The sequence below is a fragment of the Salvelinus sp. IW2-2015 genome, unplaced genomic scaffold, assembly GCF_002910315.2.
Source record: "Salvelinus sp. IW2-2015 unplaced genomic scaffold, ASM291031v2 Un_scaffold2998, whole genome shotgun sequence".
In the NCBI taxonomy this organism is placed as follows: Eukaryota; Metazoa; Chordata; class Actinopteri; order Salmoniformes; family Salmonidae; genus Salvelinus; species Salvelinus sp. IW2-2015.
The window spans coordinates 107,154-114,433 of record NW_019944291.1 but is presented as its reverse complement, the minus strand read 5'-3'; the positions used below and the strand labels follow the sequence as shown (position 1 = coordinate 114,433).

General features: G+C 43.7%; 1 pseudogene; it reads right to left on the bottom strand.

Annotated features, from left to right (window-relative positions):
• Positions 1–1,987: 1,987 nt before the first annotated feature.
• LOC112075138 (F-box only protein 36-like) lies at positions 1,988–6,044 on the bottom strand (annotated as a pseudogene).
• Between the last annotated feature and the right edge of the window lie 1,236 nt (positions 6,045–7,280).

Genomic DNA, 7,280 nt, shown 5'->3' with positions numbered 1-7,280 from the left:
AATTTTCAAGTTGTAAAAGAACACATATTACATTCCAAAAACATTCAAAGATGGGCACATCCCCATGGCAACAGAACAACTAAACTCAACCTTGGATAACTGTGGGATTGGCTTTGGTCTATACAATCATTGTGGTCCATCAATAGTCAATATGCCCCAATGAGAACTGTGTTGTGGTTTGTGTGTGTGTGTGTGTGGTGTGTGTGTGGTGTGCTGCCATCACTCAGAGAATGGAATTTTATTTACAGCTGGGTCTACCACACCAGAGGGGGGTCTCTAACATGATAAAGCCCAAGCAGAAAGCCTCTACAGTGCTATAGTCTTTAGCCTCGGGTGGGTAGAGAAGACTATAGTCTTTATCCTCTGGTGGGTAGGAGAAGACTATAGTCTTTAGCCTCTGGTGGGTAGAGAAGACTATAGTCTTATTCCTCTGTGGGTAGAGAAGACTATAGTCTTTAGCCTCTGGTGGGTAGAGAAGACTATAGGTCTTTAGCCTCTGGTGGGTAGAGAAGACTATAGTCTTTAGCCTCTGGTGGGTTAGAGAAGACTATAGTCTTTAGCCTCTGGTGGGTAGAGAAGACTATAGTCTTTATCCTCTGTGGGTAGAGAAGACTATAGTCTTTAGCCTCTGGTGGGTAGAGAGAAGACTATAGTCTTTATCCTCTGGTGGGTAGAGAAGACTATAGTCTTTAGCCTCTGGTGGGTAGAGAAGACTATAGTCTTTTCTCTGGGGTAGAGAAGACATAGTCTTTAGCCTCTGTGGTGGTAGAGAAAGACTATAGCTTTAGCCTCTGGTGGGGTAGAAGACTATAGTCTTTAGCCTCTGGTGGGTAGAGAAGACTATAGTCTTTAGCCTCTGGTGGTAGAGAAGACTATAGTCTTTATCCTCTTGGTGGGTAGAGAAAGACTATAGTCTTTATCCTCTGGTGGGTAGAGAAGACTATAGTCTTTAGCCTCTGGTGGGTAGAGAAGACTATAGTCTTTACCTCTGGTTGGTAGAGAAGACTATAGGCTTTATCCTCTGGGGTAGAGAAGACTATAGTCTTTAGCCTCTGGTGGGTAGAGAAGACTATAGTCTTTAGCCTTGGTGGCGTAGAGAGACTATAGTCTTTATCCTCTGGTGGGTAGAGAAGACTATAGTCTTTAGCCTCTGGTGGGTAGAGAAGACTATAGTCTTTAGCCTCTGGTGGGTAGAGAAGACTATAGTCTTTTAGCCGCTGGTGGGGTAGAGAAGACTATAGTCTTTAGCCGCTGGTGGGTAGAGAAGACTATAGTCTTTAGCCTCTGGTGGGTAGAGAAAGACTATAGTCTTTAGCCTCTGGTGGGTAGAGAAACTATAGTCTTTAGCCTCTGGTGGGTAGAGAAGACTATAGTCTTTAGCCTCTGGTGGGTAGAGAAGACAAGAGCACTCAGATGGGCGACCAGTATATTCAATCACATGCATGGATTAGGACTTCCGATCTGACTGCAGTACATTGGAGAATAGAAGATGTTCCTTCTATTGATGAACTACTGTCTATATGTTTGATTCATCACAGACACAATGTATAGGTGATTGTGCCGTATGTGCTTTATTCTATCATTTGAGACCAAAAACACAAACAACATTAGCTATGTATCATTATAACCATAAAATGTTTGGAGTAGCAATACCTCTTCCCCTAGCTGAGCACACACGTTCTACAGCAGGCTACCAAATACCTATTAGTGAATCAAAGAGGTTTATGAGGCTCTCTGATTTCTGCTTAATATTACCACCTGCTGGCCATTCAAAAACACTGACAGGCAGCTACACTACCTATATAAACTAACTCTGCCCTATGTGCCTAACGTAACTATTTTCCAGGTCATGGAAAATGTAATAGATAATAATAAAATATCTTAAAGAGTATGAGAGAGAGACATACAAAACAGACTAATAGATAGACAGACAGCCCGACCGACATACTTTGCTCCTCTCTCCCTCTGCTCCTCTCTCCCTCTCACATTTATTCTGGTGAAATCTGCCTGATCGTGCGATAGCTCACATTCTGTTGAAGTAAAACGAAACGATGCGCTGCGTGACCAGGCTAACTCTCTCACAGGTGCCAGACACTGTTCTTCCTCTTGCTGTGCTGCTGCTGGGCCAGACGGGAAAGCACCTGTCTTCTGTGAAACACCACCAGACGGCGCTGTTAGAGTAGGGCTCACACCTCCATAGTGACCTCACTCTGCCCGTACCTGGCCCCTGCTGTCCCCTGCGCCCAAAAGCCCTCACTGCAGCATAGCTAGGGAGAAGGAGGATGGGTTATGGGGAGACTACCAGCATAACTCAAAACTATTACTATAAATCATACAATGATGTCATCATGGTTAGCCTACCTGTTGGAGCCTCTTGCAGGTCTGGGAGATATTCTTAATATCCGCCCATTCCAGGAAGGACAGGATGTTCAGGAGCAGCCAATCAGGGCCAAGGTAGTCATAGCGATGTCAGCACAGGTTCACCACATAGTCCAGAGTGTGTGGACCAAACACTCGCCCTATGTGATCTGTGAGGAACCCCCCCCCCCCCACACCACACATCCTCTTTCAATAACCTTTTATTTAAATAGTAATATTTAAAATAGTAATAGTTTATTGCATCTATTCAAATAATCATATGATCTTGGAATTGGACAATAAAAGTAGTTGAATGGTATTCTTGCTATGGACTATGAAAGGATTTGTGGGAGTAGGCTCTCTCTTTCCATGCTAGACTGGACCATGGTCAGGTGGTTGACAGTTTGATCGTTTGGTTTATATGACATAGTTATTTATGGAGGTATGCATTTGTGTGACCTAAAATAGCACTTATTTCTCAACACACACACACACACACACACACACACACACACACACACACACACACACACACACACACACACACACACACACACACACACACTACCTTGTGTGTGGCTATCCTGTAGGAAGTCTGTGTGGTGATTTCTTGTTTTCTGCAGGTTGTGGTTTCTCGTGTCGTAGAGGACAGGACACTCTCCACACCTTGAAAACCACCTACGACCAAACCAGGTCACTGATTACAAGTTAATAACAAAGCCTAACAGTTCACAGCGTACAAATAAGCTAGTTACAAAACACACTATTCACTTGACTGTGTAAATGACTATTCCCCATTACTGTGTCATTTAAATGGGAAGTTTTGTTCTTTATCGTTTTTTATACTTCATTAAATATTTCATTAAATGTCTAGCCCGGAGACTGATTCACATCTGTAGCAGAGCCCTAAAGCTGATGAGATTTCCAGGGATGCATTCCCTCGCTCTTCCTCGGTTGACATACTTATGAAACAGCTTCTAAATGCCGCACCTAAAAGACATCCAAAAGCCAGTGTAATAGACTAAGCTAGTGTCTGTACTGTTCCTGTAGGTGTCTAAACTATACCTGTAGATGTCGATATTGTTCCTGTAGTGTGTTGTACTGTACCTGTGTCTGTAGGTGTCTGTACTGTACATGGTGTCTGTAGGTGTCTGTACTGTTCCAGTATTTGTCTGTACTGTACCCGTGTCTGTAGGTCTACGTACTGTATCTGTACTGACATGTGTCTGTAGGTGGCTGTACTGTTCAGTAGTGTCTTACTGTACCGTCTGTAGGTGTCTGTACTGTACCTGTATCTGTAGGTGTCTGTACTGTTCCAGTAGATGTCTGTACTGTACCTATAGTTATCTGTACTGTACCTATATCTGTAGGTGTCTGTACAGTTCCGGATGTCTGTACTGTACCTGTGTCTGTAGGTGTCGGTACGTTACTGTATGTTATCTGTACTGTACCTGTGTCTGTAGGTGTCTGTACTGTTCCAGTATATGTCTGTACTGTACCTGTATCTGTAGTTGTCTTTACTCTTCCTGTATGTGTCTGTACTGTACCTGTGTCTGTAATGTACCTGTAGTTGTCTGCAATGTCATGTGTCTGCACTGTACCGTAGTGTCTGTACTGTACCTGTAGGTGTCTGTAGTGTTCCTGTAGGTGTCGTACTGTTCCTGTAGTTGTCTGTTACTGGTAGTGTTCTGTACTGTACCTGTGGGTGTCTGTACTGTACCGTATGTGTCTGTACTGTACCTGTGTATGTAGGTGTCTGTACTGTACCTGTGTCGGTAGGTGTCTGTACTGTTCCTGTAGTTATCTGTAGGTGTCTGTACTGTTCCAGCAGATGTCTGTACTGTAGCTGTATCTGTAGTTGTCTTTACTGTTCTGTATGTGTCTGTACTGTACCGTGTCTGTAGTGTCTGTACTGACCTGTATCTGTTAGGTGTTTATACTGTTCCAGTAGTGCTGTACTGTACCTGTATCTGTAGGTGTCTGTACTGTCCAGTGTTATCTGTACTTGTAGGTGTCTGTACTGTACATGTTGTCTGTATGTGTCTGTACTGTACCTGTGTCTGTAGGTGTCTGTACTGTCCTGTGTTACTGTAACTGTAGGTGTCTGTACTGTTCCGTAGTTATCTGTACTGTGCCTGTGTCTGTAGGTGTCTGTACTGTTCCTGTATGTGTCTGTACTGTACCTGTGTATGTAGGTGTCTGTACGTACCTGTAGTTGTCTGTACTGTTCCTGTATGTGTCTGACTGTACCTTAGGTGTCGTACTGTACATGTAGTTGTCTGTACTGTACCTGTATGTGTCTGTACTGTACCTGTAGGTGTCTGTACTGCACCTGTAGTTGTTCTGTACTGTACCTGTAGTTGTCTGTATTGTACCCGTGTCTGTACTGTACATGTAGGTGTCTGTACTGTACTGTAGGTGTCTGTACTGTTCCTGTTGTTGTCTGTGCTGTAACTGTAGGTGTCTGTACTGTGTATGTAGTGTCTGTACTGTACCTGTAGTTGTCTGTACTGTCCTGTAGTTGTCTGTACTGTACCTGTAGGTTTCTGTACTGTTACCTTAGGTTGTCTGTACTGTACCTGTAGTTGTTTGTTACCTGTAGTGTGTGTACTGTTCCTGTAGGTGTCTGTACTGTACCTGTAGTTGTCTGTTCTGTTCCTGTAGTTGTCTGTATTGTACCTGGTAGTTGTCTGTACTGTTTCCTGTAGTTGTCTCTACTGTTCCTGTAGTTGTCTGCACTTTACATGTGTCTGTATGTCTGTATGTACCTGTAGTTGTGTACTGTACCTGTAGTGTCTGTACTGTGCTGTAGTTGTCTGTACTGTTCCTGCAGTTGTCTGTGACTGTACCTGTAGTTGTCTGTACTGTACCTGTAGGTGTCTGTTCTGTCTGTTGTGTCTGTACTGCACTGTAGTTGCATGTACTTTCCTGTAGTTGTCTGTACTGTATCTGTATTTGTCTGTACTGTACCTGTAGTTGTCTGTACTGCACCTTAGGTGTCTGTACTGTTCCTGTAGTTGTCTGTACTTACCTGTAGGTGTCTGTACTGACCTGTAGGTGTCTGTACTGTACCTGTAGTTGTCTGTAATGTACTTGTAGTTGTCTGTACTGTACCTGTAGGTGTCTGTACTGTACCTGTAGGTGTCTTACTGCTGGTGTTGTCTGTACTGTACCTGTAGTTGTCTGTACTGTACCTGTAGGTGTCTTTTCTGTTCCTGTAGTTGTCTGTACTGTACTGTAGTGTCTTTCTGTTCTGTAGTTGTCTGTACTGTACCTGTAGGTGTCTTTCTGTTCCTGTAGTTGTCTGTACTGTACCTGTAGGTGTCTGTACTGTACCTGTAGTTGTCTTGTACTGTACCTGTAGTGTCTTTTGTTCCTGTAGTTGTCTGTACTGTACCTGTAGGTGTCTTTTCTGTTCCTGTAGTTGTCTGTACTGTACCTGTAGGTGTCTGTCTGTTCCTGTAGTTGTCTTGTACCATTGCCTGTAGTTGTCTGTACTGTACTGTAGTTGTCTGCACTTTACATGTGTCTGTAGTTGTCTGTACTGTACCTGTGTTGTCTGTCTTGTACTGTAGTTGTCTGTACTGTACCTGTGTCTGGGTGACTGTGAGTTGGTGGTAATCCTTACAGGGAGGTGCAGCCTGTTGACTGATCTCATACAAACACTCTGAGAGGAGAGAAGACATAATCTCTAAACTACTAACACACACAGCCTCAGAAACTTTCATATGATATTTTGTGTGTGTGTGTGTGTGAAGGTGCTGGCAGACAGGGAGGGTGTGGGAGTGGGTGTCATGTGTGCCAACACTGTTTTCAGGACCTAATGTTTGCCAGTTCAACTCTTTGCTGAGTTACGAGGTACAATAAGTACATAGCCATGGGTTTGTCTAGGATTGAGAGTGTGAGTAGATGTGTGTGTGTTTGTGTGTGTGTGTTTGAGGGGAAGAATGAGAAATATGGAGAGTAAACGTGTGATATTACCCAGCACTCATTTCCTGACGACTCAAACTGAATTCTTCCACTGTTCTATGTTCGCTACATACTTCAATCTGAGACTGCCATTGTTGAAGTCGTTAGTGGTGACATCAAAATGAAAGGTCATGTACAAAACAGAAGGAGTTGTCAGTGATTGTATCATCTCTAACCAATCAGAGTATCAAAGCCAATGCCAAATTTTCACAACACTACTTTACCCACATGTGTTCTGGCTTTGCCCCAACCCATCGGTTTCTGGGACCAATCAGAGTGTTTAGAATGTGTTTGCGTTCTAGAAATCGTCGGGGAGGTACTCAGATTCAGACTAATTGCAGAGAATAAACTTACATCCATGGGCGTGGCGTTTGGCCGGAGCAGAGAGTTTGGGTAGCCAGGCAACAGYWTTCATTGTTTACAACAATGTCAAGGCACCATGCTCCTTCTGTTCAACTTCYCCTAACCAGTTCSTCAACCACAGGTCTTTCTGTTCCGCCTTCCACACGTTTTTACTCTGTATCTGGGTCGTTTCTACGGTTTGAGGGGAAAAATAAGAGGCTCTGTCATAGTGGTGTCATATGTGCAACACTGTTTTCAGGACCTGTTTGCCAGTTCAACTCTTTGCTGAGTTACAAGGTACATTAAATGGCCATGCGTTTGTCTAGGATTGAAAGTGTGTGTGTGTGGTTTAGGGGTAAGCTGAGAAATCCAGAGCTTAAATTGTGTGATATTGCCCAGCACTCATTGTTTACAATAATGTCAAGGCACCATGCTCCTTCTGTTCAACTTCTCCTAACCAGTCTCTCAACCACAACTCTCTCTGTTCCGCCTTTCACACGTACTCTGTATCTGGGTCGTTTCTACGGTTTGAGGGGAAGTGAGGGGGAAATAAGAGGCTGGGAAACACCAAAGGCTACAAAATGTCCACCCTGTTTGATTTTTGTGATGTT